Consider the following 27,409-nt stretch of genomic DNA (forward strand, 5'->3'; position numbering starts at 1 on the left):
AATCACTTTAATGCTCTATGCAGTATATGGCTGTCACTGCAATGCTCCTTTCATTATATGACAATCACTGGAGCTCTCTGCATTATATGGCAGTCACTTCAATGCTCTCTGTTTTATATGGAAGTCACTGGGATGCTCCCTGTATTATATGTTAGCAGCTGCATAGCGTTCTCCAATATATGGCGGTCACTGTGATTAGGGTTGCCACCTCATCCCATTAATAAGGGATACCTATGAATTACTTAGATTCTGTGGCTGGATGACTTCAAGTCTCCATTTCAGCTGGTTTTAATCAGACACAGAGCCTGTGTAATTCATATGTAACCCTTATTAAACAGATGATCTGGCAACCCTACTGTAACTGCAATGCTTCCAGTATTTTATGGAAGTCACTGTAATGCTCCCTACATTATGTCGTGGTCACTGTGATGCACTCTATCTTATTTGGCAGTCACTATGTTGCTTTCTGTATTATATGGTTGTCACTGTATTGCTCTCTGCATAACATGGTGGGCATTGCAATGCTCCCTGCATTATATGATGTTCATTGTGACGCTCTCTGTATAATATGGTGGACATTGCAATGCTCTCTGCAACACCCACTCAATCAGCTAGCCACACCTCCCTCCAGTGGGTCCCTGCCATTGCATTACTACTGAGGGACCTTCATGGCCCAATCAGACACAGACTGTAACTAATATAAGAACTATACTACTGTGAGAATCTGAGTTGGTGAATGGCAACATAAACCTGGGAACATTTTTTACAAACCTCATTTTCTTGTAAAGCCCTGTTCTTGTGCTCAAAAACACAAAAGACCTAAGATATCTTGGGGAAAATTACATTTTGCCTCATATTCAGACCAGAACTTGATGAGAAGAACTGAGTAGAATCTGATTCACTCATCCCTTATTATGAATGCACAGTCTGGGACTGGATACTGCTCTTCCTTTGAAACATGTCTCCCTCCTGTACTTTGTAAAATCCCTTGGTTTATTTGAAAGTTTCCATCATGTCCCCCATTTTCCACCTCTGCTCCAAACTAAACAAGTTAAGATCTTTTAGTCTTTCCAAGTAAGTTTTGTGATGTAGGCCATGCACCATTTTAGTTGTCCTTCTTTGCGCAGTCTCTAATGTATTAATATCCTTCTGAAGATATGGTCTCCAGAACTGGACACAGTATTCCAGATGAGGCATTACCAATGACCTATACAGTGGCATTATTTCTTCTGTTTCTCTGACGTCCTAAGTGGATGCTGGGACTCCGTAAGGACCATGGGGAATAGCGGCTCCGCAGGAGACTGGGCACAACTATAAAGAAAGCTTTAGGTCTAACTGGCGTGCACTGGCTCCTCCCACTATGACCCTCCTCCAGACTTCAGTTAGAATCTTGTGCCCGGCTGAGCTGGATGCACACTAGGGGCTCTCCTGAGCTCCTAGAAAGAAAGTATATTTTAGGTTTTTTATTTTACAGTGAGATCTGCTGGCAACAGACTCACTGCAGCGAGGGACTAAGGGGAGAAGAAGCGAACCTACCTAACTAGTGGTAGCTTGGGCTTCTTAGGCTACTGGACACCATTAGCTCCAGAGGGATCGAACACAGGACCCGACCTCGATCGTTCGGTCCCGGAGCCGCGCCGCCGGCCCCCTTACAGAGCCAGAAGCAAGAAGTGTTCCGGAAAATCGGCGGCAGAAGACTTCTGTCTTCAACAAGGTAGCGCACAGCACTGCAGATGTGCGCCATTGCTCCTCATGCACACCTCACACTCCGGCCACTGATGGGTGCAGGGCGCTGGGGGGTGGGCGCCCTGAGGGCAATATTATACACCTTGGCTGGCAAATCTACACCATATATAGTCAGGAAGGCTATATAGGTGTAAAAATACCCCTGCCAGAATTCCAGAAAAAGCGGGAGAAGTCCGCCGGAAAAGGGGCAGGGCCATCTCCCTCAGCACACTGGCGCCATTTTTCCCTCACAGCTCCGCTGGAAGGACGCTCCCTGGCTCTCCCCTGCAGTGTCAAGCTACATAAGGGTAAAAAAGAGAGGGGGGGGCACTAAATTTAGGCGCAGTATATATATATATATATATATATATATATATATATATATATATATATAAGCAGCTATAAGGGAAAAAACATTTATAGTGGGATCCCTGTGTTATATAGCGCTGTGGTGTGTGCTGGCATACTCTCTCTCTGTCTCCCCAAAGGGCTTTGTGGGGTCCTGTCCTCTGTCAGAGCATTCCCTGTGTGTATGCAGTGTGTCGGTACGGCTGTGTCGACATGTTTGATGAGGAGGCTTATGTGGAGGCGGAGCAGATGCCGATAAATGTGATGTCACCCCCTGCGGGGTCGACACCTGAGTGGATGGTTCTGTGGAAGGAATTACGCGACAGTGTCGACTCCTTGCATAAAAGGTTTGACGACATACCAAATATGGGACAGCCGGCTTATCAGCCTGTGCCTGCCCAGGCGTCTCAAAAGCCATCAGGGGCTCTAAAACGCCCGCTACCTCAGATGGCAGACACAGATGTCGACACGGATACTGACTCCAGTGTCGACGACGATGAGACTAATGTATCTTCCAATAGGGCCACACGTTATATGATTGAGGCAATGAAAAATGTGTTGCATATTTCTGATGTTACCCCGGGTACCACAAAAAAGGGTATTATGTTTGGAGAGAAAAAACTACTAGTTGTTTTTCCTCCATCTGAGGAATTAAATGAAGTGTGTGAAGAAGCGTGGGCTTCCCCCGATAAGAAACTGGTAATTTCTAAGAGGTTACTAATGGCGTACCCTTTCCCGCCAGAGGATAGGTCACGTTGGGAAACATCCCCTAGGGTGGATAAAGCGCTCACACGCTTGTCAAAGAAGGTGGCACTACCGTCTCCGGATACGGCCGCCCTGAAGGAATCTGCTGATAGAAAGCAGGAGGCTATCCCGAAGTCTATATATACACACACAGGTGTTATACTGAGACCAGCTATTGCTTCAGCATGGATGTGCAGTGCTGCAGCTGCGTGGTCAGATTCCATGTCGGAAAATATTGATACCCTAGACAGGGACACTATATTGCTAACAGTAGAGCATATTAAAGACGCACTCTTATACATGAGGGATGCACAGAGGGATATTTGCCGGCTGGCATCTAAAATAAGTGCAATGTCCATTTCTGCCAGGAGAGGGTTATGGACTCGGCAGTGGACAGGAGATGCAGATTCTAAAAGGCACATGGAAGTTTTGCCTTATAAGGGTGAGGAGTTGTTCGGTGATGGTCTCTCGGACCTCGTTTCCACAGCAACAGCTGGGAAGTCTACATTTTTACCCCATGTTCCCTCACAGCCAAAGAAAGCACCGTATTATCAGGTACAGTCCTTTCGGCCCAATAAGGGCAAGCGGGTTAAAGGCGCGTCCTTTCTGCTCAGAGGCAGAGGTAGAGGGAAAAAGCTGCAGCATACAGCCAGTTCCCAGGAGCAAAAGTCCTCCCCCGCTTCCTCTAAGTCCACAGCATGACGCTGGGGCTCCACAGGCGGAGCCAGGTACGGTGGGGGCCCGTCTCAAAAATTTCAGCGATCAGTGGGCTCGCTCACGGGTGGATCCCTGGATCTTTCAAGTAGTATCTCAGGGGTACAAGCTGGAATTCGAGACGTCTCCCCCCCGCCGTTTCCTCAAATCTGCCTTGCCAGCAACTCCCTCAGGCAGGGAGGCAGTGTTAGAGGCAATTCACAAGCTGTATTCCCAGCAGGTGATAGTAAAGGTGCCCCTACTTCAACAAGGACGGGGTTCCTATTCCACAATGTTTGTGGTACCGAAACCGGACGGTTCGGTGAGACCCATTTTAAATTTGAAATCCTTGAACACATATATAAAAAAATTCAAGTTCAAGATGGAATCGCTCAGGGCGGTTATTGCAAGCCTGGACGAGGGGGATTACAGGGTATCACTGGACATCAAGGATGCTTACCTGCATGTCCCCATTTACCATCCTCACCAGGAGTACCTCAGATTTGTGGTACAGGATTGTCATTACCAATTCCAGACGTTGCCGTTCGGTCTATCCACGGCTCCGAGGGTCTTTACCAAGGTAATGGCCGAAATGATGATACTCCTTCGAAAGAAGGGAGTTTTAATTATCCCGTACTTGGACGATCTCCTGATAAAGGCGAGGTCCAGGGAGCAGTTGTTGGTCGGGGTAGCACTATCTCGGGAGGTGCTACAACAGCACGGCTGGATTCTAAATATTCCAAAGTCACAGCTAGTCCCTACGACACGTCTACTGTTCCTGGGGATGGTTCTGGACACAGAACAGAAAAAAGTGTTTCTCCCGGAGGAGAAGGCCAAGGAGCTGTCATCTCTAGTCAGAGGCCTCCTAAAACCAAAACAGGTGTCGGTGCATCACTGCACGCGGATCCTGGGAAAGATGGTAGCTTCCTACGAAGCAATTCCATTCGGCAGGTTCCATGCAAGAACCTTTTCAGTGGGACCTGTTGGACAAGTGGTCCGGATCGCATCTTCAGATGCATCGGCTGATAACCCTGTCTCCAAGGACCAGGGTGTCTCTGCTGTGGGGGTTGCAGAGTGCTCATCTTCAAGAGGGCCGCAGATTCGGCATACAGGACTGGGTCCTGGTGACCACGGATGCCAGCCTTCGAGGCTGGGGGGCAGTCACACAGGGAAGAAACTTCCAAGGACTATGGTCAAGTCAGGAGACTTCCCTGCACATAAATATTCTGGAGCTGAGGGCCATTTACAATGCCCTAAGTCAGGCAAAACCCCTGCTTCAAAACCAGCCGGTACTGATCCAGTCAGACAACATCACGGCGGTCGCCCATGTAAACCGACAGGGCGGCACGAGAAGCAGGACGGCGATGGCAGAAGCCACAAGGATTCTCCTATGGGCGGAAAATCACGTGTTAGCACTGTCAGCAGTGTTCATTCCGGTAGTGGACAACTGGGAAGCAGACTTCCTCAGCAGGCACAACCTCCACCCGGGAGAGTGGGGACTTCATCCAGAAGTCTTCCAACTGATTGTAAACCGTTGGGAAAGGCCACAGGTGGACATGATGGCGTCCCGCCTAAACAAAAAGCTAGAAAGATATTGCGCCAGGTCAAGAGACCCGCAGGCGATAGCTGTGGACGCTCTAGTGACACCGTGGGTGTACCGGTCGGTTTATGTGTTCCCTCCTCTTCCTCTCATACCAAAGGTACTGAGGATAATAAGGAGAAGAGGAGTAAGAACTATACTCATTGTTCCGGATTGGCCAAGAAGAGCTTGGTACCCAAAACTTCAAGAAATGATGTCAGAGGACCCATGGCCTCTGCCGCTCAGACAGGACCTGCTGCAGCAGGGGCCCTGTCTGTTCCAAGACTTACCGCGGCTGCGTTTGACGGCATGGCGGTTGAACACCGGATCCTGAAGGAAAAAGGATCCGGAGGAAGTCATTCCTATGCTGATTAAAGCTAGGAAAGAAGTAACCGCAAACCATTATCACTGCATATGGCGAAAATATGTTGCGTGGTGTGAGGCCAGGAAGGCCCCAACGGAGGAATTTCAGCTGGGCCGTTTCCTGCACTTCCTACAGTCAGGGGTGACTATGGGCCTAAAATTGGGTTCCATTAAGGTCCAGATTTCGGCTCTATCGATTTTCTTCCAGAGAGAACTGGCTTCACTACCTGAAGTTCAGACTTTTGTTAAGGGAGTGCTGCATATTCAGCCCCCTTTTGTGCCTCCAGTGGCACCTTGGGATCTCAACGTGGTGTTGGATTTCCTAAAGTCACATTGGTTTGAGCCACTTAAAACCGTGGAATTGAAGTATCTCACGTGGAAAGTGGTCATGTTGTTGGCCTTGGCTTCGGCCAGGCGTGTATCAGAATTGGCGGCTTTGTCATGTAAAAGCCCTTATCTGATTTTCCATATGGATAGGGCAGAATTGAGGACTCGTCCCCAGTTTCTTCCTAAAGTGGTATCAGCTTTTCATCTGAACCAACCTATCGTGGTGCCTGCGGCTACTACAGACTTGGAGGCTTCCAAGTTGTTGGACGTAGTCAGGGCCCTGAAAATCTATGTTTCCAGGACAGCTGGAGTCAGAAAGACTGACTCGCTATTTATCCTGTATGCGCCCAACAAGTTGGGTGCACCTGCTTCAAAGCAGACTATTGCTCGCTGGATCTGTAGTACGATTCAGCTTGCACATTCTGCGGCTGGACTGCCGCATCCTAAATCAGTGAAAGCCCATTCCACGAGGAAGGTGGGCTCTTCTTGGGCGGCTGCCCGAGGGGTCTCGGCTTTACAACTTTGCCGAGCAGCTACTTGGTCGGGGTCAAACACATTTGCTAAATTCTACCAGTTTGACACCCTGGCTGAGGAGGACCTAGAGTTTGCCCATTCGGTGCTGCAGAGTCATCCGCACTCTCCCGCCCGTTTGGGAGCTTTGGTATAATCCCCATGGTCCTTACGGAGTCCCAGCATCCACTTAGGACGTCAGAGAAAATAAAAATTTACTCACCGGTAATTCTATTTATCGTAGTCCGTAGTGGATGCTGGGCGCCCATCCCAAGTGCGGATTGTCTGCAATACTTGTATATAGTTATTGTTTAACTAAAGGGTTATTGTTGAGCCATCTGTTGAGAGGCTCAGTTGTTGTCATACTGTTAACTGGGTATTGTATCACGAGTTATACGGTGTGATTGGTGTGGCTGGTATGAGTCTTACCCGGGATTCAAAATCCTTCCTTATTGTGTCAGCTCTTCCGGGCACAGTATCCTAACTGAAGTCTGGAGGAGGGTCATAGTGGGAGGAGCCAGTGCACACCAGTTAGACCTAAAGCTTTCTTTATAGTTGTGCCCAGTCTCCTGCGGAGCCGCTATTCCCCATGGTCCTTACGGAGTCCCAGCATCCACTACGGACTACGAGAAATAGAATTACCGGTGAGTAAATTCTTATTTTTCCTGCTGCTGATTCCTCTCCCTATGCAACCAGGCATCTGACTAGCCTTCCTCATTACTTTTTTACATTGCTTACCTGCCTTTAATTCACCTGTAGTAGTAACTCCTAGGTCCCTTCTTCCTCAGTAGTTTCCATTATAGTGCCATTAATATTATATTTAGCCTATGGGTTTTTGAGACTCAAGTGTATGATTTTGATTTTATTAGCGTTAAACTGTTGGTGCCACATTCTTAACCATTCCTCTAGTCTACCTACAGTAGATCGTAGAGCCTCAATTATTTGTTTTACCATTCCTGGTATGTCTGCCCTGTTGCATATCTTTGTGTCATCTTCAAAAATACATACTTTTCTTTCAAAAATGTTTTCAGTGTCACCAACAAAGTTATTAAATAACACTGGTCCAAGTACAGATCCCTGGAGTACTCCACAGGTAACATTTCCCTCCTGTGAATGCACTCCATTTACTACAACTCTCTATTTTCTATCTTATAACCAAGTTCGTATCAATTTAACTGTTTTAATCCAATCCCACGCTTTCGAGTTTATTTAGCAGTCTGCAATGTGGGATCATGTCAAATGCTTTACTAAAGTCTAGATATGCTACATCTATGGACCCCTTTGATCTATTATTTTAGTCATGGAGTAAAAAAAAACCAATAAGATTTGTTTGGCATGATTTCCCACCAGTAAATTCATGCTGTTTGGGATCCTGTAAATTGTTTGATTTAAGATATTCCACAATTCTTTCTTTTAATAGTGTTTCCATTACTTTCCCTACTACTGATGTAAGGCTTACTGGTCTGTAGTTACTTGCTTTTTCCTTGCTTCTACTTTTGTGCAGTGGTATTATATTTGCTATTTTCCAGTCCTCTGGAATTGCACCAGACTGGTTAAATAATTCTGTTAATGGTGCCACAAGCACATCTTTAATCTCTTTTAGTAACCTTGGAGGTATCCCATCTGTTCCCATTGATTTATCCACTTTCAGTTTTGAGAGTTTTGTTAGGACCAACAAAGTTATTAAATAACACTGGTCCAAGTACAGATCCCTGGAGTACTCATAAATGTAAATGTACTTTTGTCTATCTTATTATTATGAATATACTTGAAACTTAACTGTGGCCCTTTCCCCTCTCTGTCTGTAGTGAACACTGAGCAAAAATAATTATATAGATGATCTGCTATTGCCTTGTCTCCCTCCACCAAATTCTTACTCTCTGTCCTAAGGGTGTGTACACACGGTGAGATATTTTCTTTCGATTTTGACTATATAGTCAAAATCGCAAGAAAAGTTAGTGCAGAACGCAAGGTGAAAGTCACCTTGTGATCCCGATTCGATCCCGATGCGCGGTCCCGCCAGGTCGGCATCGCAAGAAAAGATAGACTGTGCAGGCAAGTCAATCCTTGCTAGATCGGTGTACTATCTAGTTCATCTCACATGTCAATGACATCTCGCATAAGCCAAAATCTCACATAAGCCAAAATCGTAAGCACACATAGTCCATATCTCAAGAAAAGTTAGTAAAATCTGTGCTATCTGGGCTCCGGGAAGTTCATTGGAAATCGCAAGTAAAAATCGGGCATAGCAAGGATCTCACCGTGTGTACACACCCTAAGTCTTATTATTCCTCCATTTGATATTCTCCTTTCACTTATATACGTAAAAAAAGTTTTGCCCCTGTTATCTACTGACTGGCCCATTTTCTCCTCAGCTTCTGCCTTTACACGTCTGATCACCTTCTTAGCTTCCTTCCATCTGGCAAGTTACACTTCTTTGTCTTCATTATTTTGAGTCTGCTTATATTTCCTAAAGGCCATTTTTTTTTTGCTTTCACATTAATTGATGCCTCTTTTGTGATCTAGACTGGCTTCTTTTTCCTGACGCTTTTCCTAATCCTTTTGATGCAAAGTTCTGTTGCCTTTAGTATTGCCCTCCTCTGCCAAGTTCCTCCAATCCGCCAATGATTCACTTACACATCTCCCCAATTTATAAAGTCAGCGTGCCTAAAAGCCAACACCTTTGTTTTTGTGTGACACGAGTTGGATCCTGCCTTTATACTAAACCATACTGCTTGATAGTCACTGGATCCCAGGTTCTCACCCACATATATGTCTGAAATCCTGTCACCATTTGTGAGTATTAAATCCAATATTGTGTCTTTCTGAGTGGGCACCCTCACCAATTGCTTTAGAGATGCTCCCTGTAAGGAATTTAGAAATTTGCCACTTGAAGCTGAACTAGCAAAAGTCCCCTCCCAATTGACATACAGTACTGACTCATACAATACAATTTACATACAAACGATGTAGAATTTACAATTGCCTAATACTGCTTATTTTCCCGTAGTTCAGATTCATTAGGCAAGTAATGAAACAGTACAAGTGGGGATAGATTCCAGGGACTGTCTTACACTATTTGGGACCTGACCAGGAATGCTATCTGTCCCCGTTTTCCAGGGATCGTACCGTTTTTTGACTATCAGTCCCGATGATTGTGTTTGGGACGCCTAAATATGGTGTAGGCACGGCAGCACCTGGCAGATTCGGGCCGGGGCAAGGGTTACAGATGCCCCCTGGTCTGGCCTCACTTTCAGTGATTTGGGCCGGCCATCAATAAGGTAGAATTAAAATGAAGATCATTTCATCCCTCCTCCATGTCCAGGCGCGCCATGATTGTCACATCGCCTGCATCATCACAGCAGAGCAGACTAGCAGAGGTGTACTGACCAATGGGATGGGGAGTTTGCATTTTTAAATATTCTGAAAATAGTATTTTTAAAACTTTTTTTGTGGGAGGTGGAGGCCACGCCCCTGGAATTGATCACGCCTCCCCCCTAGTGTGACACGCATTATTATTTTTTGAACTATAGCAACCCTAGACCTGACAGAGTGCAATGATTAAGATTCATTTATTTACTAATGTGAACCACAATGAGATTGTACCATAATGATTTATACAAATGGGATTGCACAGATGGATAATACAGGCTCCTATATTTATGCTGTGTAATCATTTGAGGAATTTAGGAGCTTGTTAGAACATTGCTCTGTGTCAGCAGACGAATGAAAAGGATTTAATGAAGTCAGCCGGACGCATGTATAAATATTCAGATAGTACAAACATATTGGTAACTTTTTAAATTAAAAGTCTTCTTAATACTGTACAAAGATTCCTGCACATCAAATGTAACTAAGATCATAATTCTATGCTGGGAATAATTACCTTGCACTGAACGTAATTCCTTCAGAACATATATTCTACACTGAAACAATATTCCAATGCGCATTTGAGAGGGAATAGATTTCTTCATGGAGAAGAGGGTACAAAACAGGGGTCCTGTTCGGGAGTGCAGGGGAGGCAAACCATGTCCCTTTTGTACAATGCTGTGACCACATACAGTGGCAAACGCAGGATTTCTAGAGGGGGTTTTCCAAATGAAGTCTACAATCGCCCACTCTGCGGAACATTAGAGCAAGTGCGGGAGTCTGGGGGAGCAGAAGCAGAACCTAGTAACGACCCTGGACATTAATGTACACATTGGACTTTTTGTACACTGGATACTGAATGGAATACAGTATTTATATTTAACACTATAGATGGTCTCTAGTATAGGCTGTATCAAATTTAAATAATATAAATAAGTGGTCAGGAAGAGGATAAACATATCATAATAAATGAATATAAAAACATAATAGAACCAGTATTGCACTTTCTAAGCACACATTCTCCCACCTCATGGTAAGGCTCCTGTCTCTTCTTCCTAGTAGCTGCTCTCTGGTCCAGTGCACCGACTGAAGACTCAGATCCACACACACAGCAAACTTGGTAGAAAAAGCTGCTACCACTGGGCATGTGCTGCAGCTCTGCTCTGTCCCTTAGCCTGCATTATGTGGTTGCAGCTCTTGTATTATATACCATTGCTATTGTCATAATTCGAGGCACTTGCTAAGAGAAGGGGGGTTTCTGGGCAACCGGAACCCCCCCTGTGTTTGCCTATGACATACCCTGCTGAGCCCGCTCCCAACAGATGCATATCTGCGTAAATGTCAACCTTCTGCATGGACCTTCCTCTATTATGTAAGCTACACCCTCTTCCACTTTGTGGGCCTCATAGTAATATTCATAAGGGGCCCAATTCTTCTAGAGAAACACCTCTTCACAGCAGTTGTTAATTTTATGTGCCATAAAAGATCCCTAGTTCTTAGTAGTGCCCTACTGTAATTCACATTATGTCACACTGTAGGGCTGCCTGTACACATTATGCAGCACAGTATCTTCCCTCCACTTCACATTATGACATACTATACAGTGCTGCCTCCCCTTCATATTATGCCACATTACAGTGCCCCAGTTCATACTATGTAACATTATATGCCCTCCAGTCCATTTTATACCACACTACAATGAGCAGGTCCAGGGGCCTAACTAGATATGTATATTGTAGTCCCCAAGGCAAAAGTTTATGAGGGCTCCTATGCATCATCCAATAGTGACAAATGTATATAACACATGTAACTTTGGCAGGGTGACTGGTTCCAGTCCAGTCTCCATCTGGTTCCAATGCAGTCATCATCCAGTTTCAGTTATTAAGCAGTGATCCACAGTTCCAGTACAATAAAGTTATTGTTATTACGTCACTCCCGCCTTTGGGCTTGCCACTGATAGAACACTAACAATTCTTCACAAGATCATTACCCACAGTTCCTATCCTCACTGCTAAAGTTCCAACTTCTGTGAGTAGACTTCTCGCTTCATTCACACACCATCTGAATCAGCTCCAGACATGCCTATCCAAGCCAAACCCAACCCTGCTGCATGACAGTTTGTACTGGTCTAATGATCCAGCCAAGGATCAGGCTCAGCCTGCAGGACCTGTCCAAAACCTTTCAGAACACCTAGAACATCAGGAGGTCGAACAGGGTCAGGTTATACAGTTCCTGCAAGAATTGTCCATGGGGCTGGATAGTATACAGGCCTCTCGCAGTGGCTCTGGAGCTATTCACACTCCTTCTCCAAATCCTCCAGCACCATCACCATCTACAGTGTCTCAAATCTGGCTTCCTAGCCCTATTAAGTTTGATGGGAACCCAAAGAATTGCAGTTTTTTTTTAAACCAATGTGAGATCCACTTCGAACTTCAACCCAGTAACTTTCCTACTGAGCGTACAAGATTATATATATTATATATATTATCTCCCTTCTCCCTGGGTCCACCCTGGATTAGACATCCCCTCTCTGGGAAAAATCTCATGCATTATTATCTTCCTACAAATACTTTGTGTCAACCTCTCTTCTGAGTTTCGATGAACCTGGGAGAGTGCCAACTGCCTCCATAGACATCTTATGCCTCCGTCAAGCATTTCGTTCTGTTGCCAATACCTGGTCCAGTCTGGAATGATTAGGCACTTTATGCAGCTTTCTGGAATGGTTTATCCAAGAAGATCAAAGACGAGCTTGCCACTCACGCTCTCCAAGGCAAGTAGGAGTAATTGATCTCTTTGTGCACAAAGGTGGACCTACATTTTCGGGAGAGAGCTACTGAAAGTAGAAGATCTACTCCTTTTAAAGTTCAAGTGGTATCAGTACCCTGCCTGGTCTGTCCTCCCAAGGAAGAGCCGATGCAAGTCAACCTCTCTCGCCTGTCCCCAAAGACGATGCTTTGAGAACCTCTGCCTCTACGGTGCTGCTCCTTCCCACCAACTCAACCCCTATCCCAAGCATTTGGGAAATTCCCGTTCCTAGTTAGGCAGGGACAGGCAAGGCTAGGAATACTTAATTCCTCTCCACAAAAATCTGATTGTATCTTCTCAATTTCCCTGCAAGTCACCCAATGATTTAAGAGGGTCACGGCTCTACTTGACTCATGTCCCAGCAAGGGGCACTACACATTGAGAGACTGTCCAATACAGTGCATCTAACCGCAGTCGACGGGAGTGCTATTCTGGGTGGTACTATTACTCACCAGACTCAACTTCTATGTGTGAAGATTGGGGCCTTACACTCTGAACTTTTAAGTTTCTTGTTTTTCCTAGGTCATTGCATTCCATAGTTATGATCCAGCCCTGGCTGTCAGCATAACACGCAAATTGATTGGAAAACCTCTCAACTCACTGCTTGGGGATCCTCCTGCTTCAAGTCTTGCCTGCAACAAGTTCTTCCAGCCCGTTCCACTGTTCTGTCTCATCCAGATACTCCACCTCATCCCTATGTGGAGTTCGTGGATGTATTTAGTAAAGCGTACGTTTTTCCTACCCAACAAGAATGGGATTGCCCAATAGATTTAGTTCCTGGAATATCTCCTCCTTGAGAGTGAACCAATCGACTTTCCCTATAAGAGACCAAAGCCATGGGTGAATATATCTAGGAGAACCTTGAGAAAGGTTTCATCCAACCCTCTACTTCCCCCACTGGTGCAGGTTTCTTCTTTGGCAAAAAATGGATTATGACCCTGTATTGACTATAGAGGCTTGAACGATATTACCATCAAAAATCATTATCCCTTACAACCTAATTTGCGTATGTGAAGGTGACACATGTAAGACCACTTTTAACACCCGCGATGGTCAGTACGAATCATCTTGGCTTTTGGTTTTATCAATGCACCAGCCATGTTGCAGCACTATGTTAACGAGTTTTTCCATGACTTAATGTACAAGCATGTAGTCAGATATTTGGTTAACATCCTGATTTTTGCCAACAATCTGGAGGACCATTGTCGGCAAGTTAAGGAGGTTCTTACATGTCTTCGTGTCAATCGACTTTACTGCAAATTGGAAAAATGTGTCTTCGAGGTAAAGTCAATTCTCTTCCTGGGATATATCATCTAAGGTTCAGTTCTCAGAATGGATCCCGAAAAGCTTCAAGCAATTCTGTAATGGCCACTTCCAACAACTCTTAAGGCAGGTCAACACTTTCTTGGGTTTGCCAATTACTACCGCAAGTTCATTAGAGACTTTTCTGCCATCATCGCACCTGTTACCGATCTCACTCGGAAGGGTGCTAACCCATCTCACTGGTCAGACAAGGCCAAGAGGGCTTTCCAGGTTCTCAAGAAAAAGTTAATCTCTGCTCCTGTTCAACCATTTATTCTGGTGGTAGATACTTTCTCCGTAGATGTTGGAGTGGTTCTATCCTAGTGCTCTCAAGATGGTGATCTCCACCCTTTTGGTTTCTCACGTAAATTCCTGCCAGCAAAGTGTAACTATTCTATCGGGGATCAGGAGTTACTCACCATAAAGTTGGCTTTGGAAGAATGGTGCTATCTATTGGAAGGGCGCTAATAATCCTGTTACCATTATGACTAATCACAAACATTTGCTTTATCTCAAGACAGCCCACTGTTTGAACCCAAGCCAAGCCAGGTGGGCTCTTTTTTTCTCTCATTTTAAATTTCAAGTTGTCATTCCATCCAGGGGTTCAGAATCAGAAGGCTGACGCTCTCTCTCACTGTATGGAACAGGAAAGCAAGACTATCTCCACTGAGAAACACCCAATTATTGATACTGTGGCATTTTCTGTGTTTGGAGTAGTTTCCACTGCTGGGAAGACTTTAGTCAAGCCTGCTGTGTGCAATGAATTGCTACATTGGGCCCACTCTTCTCGCTTTAGAGGGCGTTCAGGTATCCAGAAAACTTCCAAGCTTATCACCAGATCCTAATGGTCACCCTCTTTGAAAAAGGACATACAGGACTTCATCTCTTCTGCATATCATCCTCAGACTAATGGCCAGATGGAAAGAGTCAACCAAGATCTAGAATATTTTTTCCACTTGTACATCTCCTCTTGCCAAGACACTGGGCTAAATTGCTTCCTTGGCAGTGTTCTGCCATAACAACCAATATCTCTCATCTTCAGGAACAACACCTTTCTTCGCTACTTATGGAGTTCATCCCAGAGTCCCAGAATTTCAGCCACTTACTGCTTTTCAGGTTCCAGTGGCTGACCGAACTTTACGTCAGTTCGCTAAGATCTAGAAAGGGGCGCTCTCTTTTCTCCTCAAAGCTTCTATCATGAGCAAAGAATTAGCTGACAGAAAATGATGAGTGATTCCTAGTCAAGCCTGGAGATCGAGTATTGCACCTCATTACATTGGGCCTTTTCCCAATCTAACGAGGTGCAATACAGGTCATCAATCCTGTTACGAACAAGCTCAAGTTACCTCTGTTTCTGAAGATTTCCAGCTCTTTCTTCATCTCAGTACGCACATCACAACCTCAACCTCACTGACAGCAGCGCATCCCCGCCTCACTGACAGCAGCACATCCACACCTCACTAACAGCAGCACATCCACACCTCACTAACAGCAGCACACCCACAACTCACTAACAGCAGCACACCCACAACTCACTAACAGCAGCACATCCCCGCCTCACTGACAGCAGCACATCCACATCTCACTAACAGCAGCACATCCACACCTCACTAACAGCAGCACATCCCCGCCTCATTGACAGCAGCACATCCCCACCTCACTGACAGCAGCACATCCACACCTCACTAACAGCAGCACATCCACACCTCACTAACAGCAGCACACCCACAACTCACTAACAGCAGCACATCCCCGCCTCACTGACAGCAGCACATCCACATCTCACTAACAGCAGCACATCCACACCTCACTAACAGCAGCACATCCCCGCCTCATTGACAGCAGCACATCCCCACCTCACTGACAGCAGCACATCCACACCTCACTAACAGCAGCACATCCACACCTCACTAACAGCAGCACATCCCCGCCTCACTGACAGCAGCACATCCCCGCCTCACTGACAGCAGCACATCCACACCTCACTAACAGCAGCACATCCACACCTCACTAACAGCAGCACATCCCCACCTCACTAACAGCAGCACATCCACACCTCACTAACAGCAGCACATCCCCGCCTCACTGACAGCAGCACATCCCCGCCTCACTGACAGCAGCACATCCACACCTCACTAACAGCAGCACATCCACACCTCACTAACAGCAGCACATCCCCGCCTCACTGACAGCAGCACATCCCCGCCTCACTGACAGCAGCACATCCACACCTCACTAACAGCAGCACATCCACACCTCACTAACAGCAGCACATCCCCACCTCACTGACAGCAGCACATCCCCGCCTCACTGACAGCAGCACATCCCCACCTCACTGACAGCAGCACATCCACACCTCACTAACAGCAGCACATCCACACCTCACTAACAGCAGCACATCCACACCTCACTGACAGCAGCACATCCACATCTCACTGACAGCAGCACATCCACACCTCACTGACAGCAGCACATCCACATCTCACTGACAGCAGCACATCCCCACCTCACTGACAGCAGCACATCCCTACCTCACTAACAGCAGCACATCCACACCTCACTGACAGCAGCACATCCACATCTCACTGACAGCAGCACATCCCCACCTCACTGACAGCAGCACATCCATACCTCACTGACAGCAGCACATCCCGCCTCACTGACAGCAGCACATCCCGCTTCACTGACAGCCGCACATCCCTGCCTCACTGACAGCAGCACATCCCGCCCTCACTGACAGCAGCACATCCCCGCCTCACTGACAGCAGCACATCCCCGCCTCACTGACAGCAGCACATTCCTGCCTCAGTGACAGCAGCACATCCACGCCTCACTGACAGCAGCACATCCCCGCCTTACTGACAGCAGCACATCCACAGCTCACTGATACTCCTTTTAGACTTGCAGTCCCGGGACATACTCAGGATTGTGTTCCCGGAATCACCAGGGATGCTCATGGACATAACCCGAGAAATGTCCCCGTTTACACTACACTCATACCCGGGATCTTCCCGACGGCCCCGTTTACAGTGAACCCGGGACATCCCTGCAAATCCCTATAGATGTCATTAGAAATGGACTTTTCCAGACTTACAAAGATGAGGTCACAATAGGGGAAGAAATGGAGGGGTGGTGCCTGGTCACAACATTACAGCAGTCATGGCTGATGGAATACCAGTATGTAGCCCAGAGTTCCTGACTGACGCCTCATATCAGCGAGCATTGCTACCAATGTGAGACTGAACCTGATGAGAGACCGATCATTGTGGGCCAGAGACCGCAGGTACAGAGAAGCTTTTATGGGGACTGTGGAGGCCTCTGAGGACTCTCAGTGGTTGGTTCACTTTCGGATGTCGCATGCAACTTTTTTATTACCTACTGGAGCTACTGACCCCAGCACTTGCTACGCAGACCACCAAGTTCAGGAAACCCATTCAGGCTAGCGGGAGGCTCGCCACTGCATTGTGGAGGTATGCTACCCTTGGAGAGTACCGCTCAATCTTGTGCTTGTTCGGTGTTGGGATCTTGACAGTCTGTGTCATAGTCCACCAGGTGACGCAGACACCACAACTTCCTCCTCAGCGCCAGCAACACCCATGTCCTCATCCTGGTGTACTTCAACAGTGACATGTGTGGAATTATTTCTCCACAAATCCGGACAATAGGTGTCAAGCTGTGTGTTGCCTCTGTCAATCTGTAATAAGTAGGGGTAAAGACGTTAACCACCTTGGAACATACTCCTTAATACGTCACTGCAGCACATTCATCAGAAGTCAGTGTCAAGTTGTGAAACTTTGGGTAAGAGCGTAAGCAGTCCACTGACACCTAAATCCCTTCTTCCTCTTGTACCCAAGCTCCTGCAAGCCACACCACCAACTCCCTCAACGTCAACTTCCTCCTCAGTCAGGAACGTCAGTAGTCCTGCAGGCCATGTCACTGGCAAGACTGAGGAGTCCTCTCCTAACCGGGATTCCTCCGGAGGATCCTTGAGTGGTATGCCTGCTGTTGCTGCCACTGCTGTTGCTGCTGGGAATCGATCGTCATCCCAGAGGGGAAGTTGGAAGACCACTTGTACTACTTCAACTAAGAAATTGACTGTCCAACAGTCCTTTGTGAGGAAGATGAAATATGACATCAGTCATCCTTTTGCAAAGCGGATAACTGAGGCCTTGACAGCTATGTTGGTGTTAGATGTGCATCCGGTATCCACCATTAGTTCAGTGGGACTTAGAGAATTGTTTGAGGTACTGTGTCCCCAGTATCAATTCCCATCTAGGTTCCACTTCACTAGGCAGGCGATACCGAGAATGTACAGAGACGTCAGAAAAACTGTCCTCAGTGTCCTACAAAATGCAGTTGTACCCACTGTCCACTTAACCACGGATATGTGGACAAGTGGAACAGGGCAGACTAAGGACTGGAGGAGACTGCTCACTCTAGCAACCGGAGGAGTGGTCCCTCTAGCTCAGATGGGATGAAAGCTAGAGAGGCGCCCAGGCAGATGGTGGTGGTAGGGGATTCTATCAATAGGAAGGCAGATAGGGCAATCTGCTACCGGGACCGTGATCGCCATACAGTCTGTTGTCTCCCGGGTGCTCGGGTATGGCACATCGCGGACTGGGTAGATTGTTAGGAGGGGCTAGGAAAGACCCGGCGGTCTTGGTGCACGTTGGCACTAATTACAAAGTTAGTGGTAGATGTGATGTCCTTAAGAAAGATTATAGGGACTTAGGCCAGAAACTAAAAAAAAAGGACATCTCAGGTAATTTTCTCTGAAATATTACCAGTGCCACGCGCTATCCCAGGGAGACAGAGGGAGATTAGGGAGGTAAATGTGTGGCTCAGAGACTGGTGTAGGAAAGAGGGGTTTGTGTTCTTGGAACACTGAGTGGACTTCTCAGTCAGGTGCCATCTTTTTTCTCGTGACGGATTGCACCTGAATCAGGAAGGGGCAGCGGTGCTGGGGGGTAGGATGGTTAGTGGGTTGGAGGAGCTTTTAAACTAGGAGCCTGGGGGGAGGGTTTAGCTAGAAACTATGGGTCATGCAGCGAGTATAGTAGGGATGGTGGTAGTGAGATAAAAGGGGGTGGAGAAGGGGGGAGAGAAAGTGCAGCCAGTAATGGTATTTACATGGGTTCTAATAAGGGTGTTAAGAAAGGTATTGTTAAAGCATTAAATAATAATAATAATAATTATGTGTCATCATTACAGCCTATAGAAAATGTTGTACAGGACTTAAGGGAAAATACTTATGTCAGGGCTGTGAATTTAGACGGGAACATTGGGTTGACCAAAGAGAAAAGTATGGTGGGCAATACTAAGTACGGTGGGGTTGGAGAGGGAGCGAGAAGGACAGTCTGTCTCAGTAACTATACGGATGCACTTGTTAACCAGAATGGGAAATCTTTAGGAAAACAAACAAATAAAGAAACCGATAAACTAAAATGTATGCTTGCAAACGCAAGAAGTCTAGCAGGTAAAATAGGGGAATTGGAATTGTTAGCATCAAAGGCTGAGTATGACATTATAGGTATTACAGAAACATGGTGGGACGACTCTCACGACTGGGTTGCTAAATTGGAGGGGTATTCTCTTTTCAGGAGGGACAGGGCTAACAAAAGAGGAGGAGGTGTATGTCTTTATGTTAAACCATCACTTAAACCATACCTAAAGAAGGTTATCTATGAGGAGACTGGCGATAATGTGGAGTCACTATGGGAAGAAATCTCAAGTGGGGGAATTGATGCAAAAAAACTAGTCATAGGCACGTGCTACAAACAGCCGGATATTAGCATACATGAGGAAGAACAACTATTGCAGCAAATCAAAATGGCTGCGGGATTGGGGGACATCCTTGTGATTGGGAATTTTAATTACCCGGATATAAACTGGAGTAACGATTCATGTGCTAAAGCGAGGGTCAGCAGGTTCTTAAATATGTTTAGGGATCACTACTTGTCTCAATTAGTCGAGGACCCAACTAGGGGTAAAACTACCCTGGATCTAGTAATTACTAATAATGTGGACATTATATCAAACACTAAAGTTGGGGAGACTTTGGGTAACAGTGATTGCTATATGATCACATTTGACATCAGTTTCAGGAAACATAGCTACAGGGGTTCCACCAAAACTTTTAACTTTAGGAAGGCTAATTTCAGTATGCTTAGATGTGCACTTAACGACATAGAGTGGGAGAAACTCTTTCTGGCAGACACAAGTCTGCAGAGGTTCAAAGACCTGCTGGTGAGAAAATTACAAACCACAATACAAGCAACAATTAAAATGGATGAAAACTGCGGGCATGTAATAACGTCACTCTATCTGTCGGTTTACTAAACAATTCAGTGTAGATCTCACCCTGACACAGTGAGACCTGAACATTCATGATTTTCTAGCGTCATGTCCGTCATGTTGTTTTGTTTATTTCAGATCACCATTGTTACGGGTAAGCGATGATGACGCAATATGTGGGCGCCGTCAGACCGGATCCCGCGCTGTGCTGTGATTTACACCTGGTGATGTAAGGTATTTAAGGATCATTTTAATTGTTGTTTGTATATCCTGATGACAAATACATTTCGAATCGTTGATATCTAACCTGCTGTTGGACTCTGATATATCCGAGTGACGCCCGCATTTGCTGTAGTTGAACCTTCACTAAAGGGTACCTAGGAGGGCACCGGAGCAAGTTGAAGTGGCTAGATTTGGAGTGCTTCTTCAAGCATGTTTGTAAGTGGATCATCTGTTGGCAGGACCTGGTGATTCTATAAGCGAGCACCCATAGCTGAAATCATTGGGCTTTACTTACTACGTGCTAGTAGTAATTGTTTTTAGTATTGTGATGGCTGAACTTAACACTGTGGTGTCGGCGGACATGGCTGATACGGTAAATCTAGCCTTGTTAAGACAAGGGACTATGGTGGTCATTCCGAGTTGATCGCTCGCTAGCAGTTTTTAGTAGCCGTGCAAACGCTATGCCACCTCCCACTGGGAGTGTATTTTAGCTTAGCAGAAGTGCGAACGAAAGGATCGCAGAGCGGTGACAACGTTTTTTTGTGCAGTTTCAGAGTAGCTCAATACCTACTCAGTGCTTGCGATGACTTCAGACTGTTCAGTTCCTGTTTTGACGTCACAAACACGCCCTGCGTTCGCCCAGCCACGCTTGCGTTTTTCCTGGCACGCCTGCGTTTTTTCGAACACTCCCTGAAAACGGTCAGTTGTCACCCAGAAATGCCCTCTTCCTGTCAATCACTCTGCGGCCAGCAGTGCGACTGAAAAGCTTCGCTAGACCCTGTGTGAAAGTACATTGTTCGTTGTAATAGTACGTCGCGCATGCGCATTGCGCCACATATGCATGCGCAGAAGTGCCTTTTTTTGCCTCATTGCTGCACAGCGAACGAATGCAGCTAGTGAACAACTCGGAATGACCACCTATGTTAACTTTCTGGGAGGCAGAGGCTGAGTCCATATTATTTGATCAACATTGGATGGATGAGACAGAAGCGCAACCTGTGGAATACCTTTATAAGGAATTGGTAGGACTGAAACAAACGGAGATGGATTACTTGCACCATGGTATAACTTTAAGAGATTACTACAAGGATAAGAAAATCCCAAGGGGCTTTAGAATTAGGAATTCCCCTACAATCGGACGTTTAAACACTACTTTTTGTAAACGCTGGATTGCAATCCTCAATAAATGTAGCTTTGATCTGCTTTTGCTGGTGGTAGAGGAGTCGGCACGTGAATTAGCGGTGACTCCAGACAAGCTCACTGCATTTGAATTAAAGAATAAAGTGGTGTTTGATGAGGATTCTGGTGGTAATTGGACTGCAGTATGTAAAAGGGATCTTATTAACTTTAAGAGACAAAAATTAGTCAAGGTCACCAATGACTATGAACAGAATCGAGTATACCAGTGGGCAAGCGGTAATAGACGGGACCGGCCACATTCCTTTAGACAAAGAAATGATAAACAGTTATGGCGATCAGAGTCATCTCAGGAAATGGCTTCTAATAGCAACAGTGACTCTGGGGGTGTATTAGGGACACATACAGCAACTGGTTCCCCTTTAGGGGTACGTACCCGCAGAGGTCACCATGGGTCGGGTCGCGGATGAGGAGAGGTGGACAATGTAAGTGGCAGAGGCCGCGGGTGAGTGGGGAGACCTCCTTGCCAACAAAGGACTAAAGGGGGGGTACTCACGGAGTGATATTCTAAGCAATCTGACTAGATTGCTTAGAATTTAAGCATTATCGCTCCGTATGTACCCCCTACAGCGCGCAGCCCCGCGCATCGCTATCGCTGGTGCTAGATTGGCCTGCATGCAAGCCAATCTAGCAGGTCGCTCATTTCACCTGCTGGGTGAAATGAGCGCCCCCCCCCCCCCCCCCCCCGTCTCCCCCCACACGCTCAGCACACATCGCACTGTGCTGAGCGGCTGAATAGATGTGTGCTGAGCGGTTCGCTCAGCACACATCTCTCCCACATCGGCCCGTCTATATGGGCCTTTAGGGGTACATTTACTAAGCAGTGATAAGAAGTGAGCCAGTGGAGAAATTTCCCCATCAACCAATGAGCAGCTCTGTATCATTTTATAGAATGCAAATTATAGATGTTACTTCAGTGCTGATTGGTTGCCATGGGCAACTTCTCCACTGGCTCACTTCTCCGCTCTTATCACTGCTTAGTAAATGTACCCCTTAGTTATCAATTTATCTTCTCACCCTTTGATATAGAAATTGATGTTTTAAGCAAGGGTTTGTCATATGTGCCTACAGTGCGTTTCAATAACTTACGATGGGAAGTGGAGAAATATACCTTGAATCGTCAATTAAAACGTCATGAATTTTTTTTAAGGGAGCCAAGGCAATGGCTGCTGTGCAAAAAGATGATGGTATTCCCCCACAACTACGTAGGTTGTTGAGAGGTTCTAATTATGAGCCTAATTCTAACAGTGCTGCAATTAAAACGTTCAGTCGGATGCGTAATGCTTCTATTGTATCAGACAATTCTCCAGGTGTTAACCACTTAACTGATGATTTTTTTGCCCCCAAAAAAGCTCAGAAATTGTCATTTTTTTATGAGTGAATTAGGTAAAGAACATGAATTTAACCATATCATTTTTTTATTTTTTTTAAAACATTTTGTCAAACTTTAAAACATCGATCAGGAACATAGAGACCATCGGAACATTGTGACCATCGCGACTTTAGTTTTTAGAGCCCGGACAGCTGCCAGGTACACAGGGGGGGTCTGGGGGTGGCTTGAGGGCGATGATTTAAACTTACCAGCGGCTGCTATTGTCTGCAGCCACTGGGAGATCCTGCCATGCTGGACGATCAGCAATGATCGGCAGCACGGCAGACAAGGGGGAGAGGGCAGGGAGGCAGAGGGACTTTCCGGTCCCTCTGACAGCAGCAGCGGAGGGAAGTTTCCCTTACCTGCCGCTGGTAACACAGTTTATCTGACTGGTCGCATCCTATGTGACCAGGTCAGATAAAGCACTTGCAGGCATGGTCACATTTGATGCGACCATGCCAGGCAAGTGGTTAAAAACGATGTGTTTAACAATTTTTCTAAATTGGAATTTGATGCTTTACACGATCTGTCTAACTATACGGATATTGTAATCCGCCACACCGATAAAGGCGGGGCAATTGTTGTACAAGATCTAACTACGTATATTAGTGAGTTGGACCGCCAATTGTGTGATAATAAGGTTTACAGACTTCTGGATTGTGGCCCTCATTCCGAGTTGTTCGCTCGGTAAAAATCTTCGCATCGCAGCGATTTTCCGCTTAATGCGCATGCGCAATGTTCGCACTGCGACTGCGCCAAGTAAATTTGCTATGCACTTAGTAATTTTACTCACGGCTTTTTCATCGGTCTGGCGATCGTAATGTGATTGACAGGAAATGGGTGTTACTGGGCGGAAACAGGCCGTTTTATGGGCGTGTGGGAAAAAACGCTACCGTTTCCGGAAAAAACGCAGGAGTGGCCGGAGAAACGGAGGAGTGTCTGGGCGAACGCTGGGTGTGTTTGTGACGTCAAACCAGGAACGAAACTGACTGAACTGATCGCAGATGCCGAGTAAGTCTGGAGCTACTCAGAAACTGCTACGAGGTGTGTAATCGCAATATTGCGAATACATCGTTCGCAATTTTAAGATGCTAATATTCACTCCCAGTAGGCGGCGGCTTAGCATGAGCAAATCTGCTAAAATCCGCTTGCGAGCGAACAACTCGGAATGAGGGCCTGTGATCCTACGGCTATGTTTTCCTCTAGGATAAAACAGAGATTAAAATCAGCGGTAGATATAGGTTTAATATCGGAAAAATTAATGACAGCATTGATAGTAGATCACCCTACTGTCCCCTTGTTATACTCTTTGCCGATGATTCATAAGAATTTGGATTCTCTGCCTGGTCGACCCATTATAGCTGCATGTATTGAGTTGTTCTAGTGTATTTCTACTTAGCTGGATGCGATGTTGCAACCCTGTATTGTGGATCATCCACGGTATTTGCTAGATACAACTAGTTTTTTTAATAAACTTGAAAGTCTAGGGGCGGTTTCGGGTGATAACTTTTTGTGCAGTATTGACATCACAGGTCTATATACTGTGATTCCCAACGAGTTGGGACTGACAGTGGTCAGGAGATTGATATTGTCTCATCCAGCATATGTGGGTCCTGACATCGATTTATTTATTGACTTGCTTGAAATGGTATTGACATGTAATAATGTAACTATTTCTTGTTTAACGGTAAATATTACCTTAAAATTGCTGGATGTGCGATGGGGTCCCCTGTAGCCCCGTCGTATGCTAATTCTTTTATGTTTATGGTTGAACCGGAGATATTTTTCGATAACTGTGAATTTTCTGACAATATTAGATTGTTTGTGACGTATATAGATGATCTCTTTGTTGTTTGGTCAGGGACTGAGTTGAAATTTAAGGAACTAATTGCTAAACACAATTTAACTGATCATCCTGTGAAACTTACCTATAACATTGACGCTGTCAGGGTTAATTATTTGAATGTTTGGGTCTCACTGTGTCAGGGTGAGATCTACACTGAATTGTTTAGTAAACCGACAGATAGAGTGACGTTATTACATGCCTGCAGTTTTCATCCAAAATCCATGAAGTTTGGTTTACCTTACTCACAATTTATCCGTGCGGTACGGATCTGTAAGGAAACCAATAAAGCAATAGAACATATTGACCTGATGATTAAAATATGTGTTTCTAGAGGTTATGACCTGGGGCAATTATTAATTGCTAAGGATAAAGCATTAGGATGTCCGCGTGCTGAAATTTTGACAAAAAAACCAAGACTGATTAAAAAACAGGTGCTACCATGGGTTAATAATTATAACAAGAAGAGTGGTGAAATTACTAAATCTGTGAAACATCTAGTAAGTGGTGATGGTGATTTGAATTTGAAGGAAACAAATATTATGCCCTGCTTTACGCGTGGTAAAATGAGAATAGATATTACTGGCCTGCAGTCGGTACAGAGTGAACAACATTCTTTAACGCTACAGGAAGGTTGCTATCGCTGTCTCAATTGTGTGACATGTCGATCACTAACTACAGGTAAATGCTTCTGCCAATCCACATAGTGGGGTGAAATACACTATAGAACACAGGGTAACATGCACCACTAAATTTATTATATATCTTTTAACATGTCCGTGCGGCATGTGTGATGTGGGCAAAACAGATAGGACCTTGAGGGAACGTATTGCTAATCATAAATCTCCTTGGTGCTTGTTATGCTCTCCTTGGCACCTGTTATACTCTCCTGGATGCTTGTTATGCTCTCCTGGGCGCTTGTTATGCTTTCCTTGGTGCTTGTTATGCTCTCCTGGGTGCTTGTTATGATCTAATGGGCGCTTGTTATGCTCCCCTGGGTGCTTGTTATGCTCTCCTGGGCACTTGTTATGCTCTCCTGGGTGCTTGTTATGCTCTCCTGGGTGCTTGTTATGCTCTCCTGGGTGCTTGTTATGCTCTCCTGGGCGCTTGTTATGCTCTCCTGGGCGCTTGTTATGCTCTCCTGGGCGCTGCCTATGCTCTCCTTGGTGCTTGTTATGCTCTCCTTGGCACTTGTTATACTCTCCTGGGCCCTTGTTATGCCCTCCTGGGCACTGGTTATATTCTCCTGGGCGCTTGTTATACTCTCCTGGGCGCTTGTTATACTCTCCTGGGCGCTTGTTATGCTCTCCTGGGCGCTTGTTATGCTTTCCTTGGTGCTTGTTATTCTCTCCTGGGTGCTTGTTATGCTCTAATGGGCGCTTGTTATGCTCTCCTGGTGCTTGTTATGCTCCCCTGGGTGCTTGTTATGCTCTCCTGGGCACTTATTATGCTCTCCTGGGTGCTTGTTATGCTCTCCTGGGCGCTTGTTATGCTCTCCTGGGCGCTGCCGATGCTCTCCTGGGCGCTGCCTATGCTCTCCTTGGTGCTTGTTATGCTCTCCTTGGCACTTGTTATACTCTCCTGGGCCCTTGTTATGCCCTCCTGGGCACTGGTTATATTCTCCTGGGTGCTTGTTATGCTCTCCTGGGCGCTTGTTATGCTCTCCTGGGCGCTTGTTATGCTCTCCTGGGCGCTGCCTATGCTCTCCTTGGTGCTTGTTATGCTCTCCTTGGCACTTGTTATACTCTCCTGGGCCCTTGTTATGCCCTCCTGGGCACTGGTTATATTCTCCTGGGCGCTTGTTATACTCTCCTGGGCGCTTGTTATACTCTCCTGGGCGCTTGTTATGCTCTCCTGGGCGCTTGTTATGCTTTCCTTGGTGCTTGTTATGCTCTCCTGGGTGCTTGTTATGCTCTAATGGGCGCTTGTTATGCTCTCCTGGTGCTTGTTATGCTCCCCTGGGTGCTTGTTATGCTCTCCTGGGCACTTATTATGCTCTCCTGGGCGCTGCCGATGCTCTCCTGGGCGCTGCCTATGCTCTCCTTGGTGCTTGTTATGCTCTCCTTGGCACTTGTTATACTCTCCTGGGCCCTTGTTATGCCCTCCTGGGCACTGGTTATATTCTCCTGGGCGCTTGTTATGCTCTCCTTGGTGCTTATTATGCTCTCCTTGGCACTGGTTATACTCTCCTGGGCCCGTGTTATAGTCTCCTGGGCACTGGTTATACTCTCCTGGGCACTTGTTATACTCTCCTGGGTGCTTGCTATGCTCTCCTGGGCGCTTGTTATGCTTTCCTTGGTGCTTGTTATGCTCTCCTGGGTGCTTGTTATGCTCTCATGGGCGCTTGTTATGCTTTCCTTGGTGCTTGTTATGCTCCCCTGGGTGCTTGTTATGCTCTCCTGGGCACTTGTTATGCTCTCCTGGATGCTTGTTATGCTCTCCCGGGTGCTTGTTATGCTCTCCTGGGCCCTTGTTATGCTCTCCTGGGCACTTGTTATACTCACCTGGACGCTTGTTATACTCTCCTGGGTGCTTGGTATGCTCTCCTGGGCACTTGCTATGCTCTCCTGGATGCTGGTTATGCTCTCCTGGGTGCTTGTTATGCTCTCCTGGGCGCTTTTTATGCACTCCTTGGTGCTTGTTATGCTCTCCTGGGTGCTTGTTATGCTCTCCTGGGCGCTTGTTTTGCTCTCCTGGGCACTTGTTATACTCACCT

The 27,409-nt window shown here is 46.2% G+C and overlaps 1 protein-coding gene across 5 annotated transcripts in view; it reads left to right on the forward strand.

Annotated features, from left to right (window-relative positions):
• Window positions 1–27,409, forward strand: part of LOC135019383 (progonadoliberin-2) — a 179,031-nt gene that overhangs the window by 95,250 nt on the left and 56,372 nt on the right. For 4 of the 5 annotated variants that reach the window (XM_063953116.1, XM_063953107.1, XM_063953131.1 and 1 more), the window contains one exon: window positions 20,198–20,293. The gene's annotated coding sequence lies outside the window, so the exon portion shown is untranslated. The remainder of the gene's footprint in view (window positions 1–20,197; window positions 20,294–27,409) is intronic. The other variant, XM_063953124.1, reaches the window with a different exon arrangement.

This window comes from Pseudophryne corroboree, chromosome 1 (assembly GCF_028390025.1).
Source record: "Pseudophryne corroboree isolate aPseCor3 chromosome 1, aPseCor3.hap2, whole genome shotgun sequence".
Taxonomy (NCBI): domain Eukaryota; kingdom Metazoa; phylum Chordata; class Amphibia; order Anura; family Myobatrachidae; genus Pseudophryne; species Pseudophryne corroboree.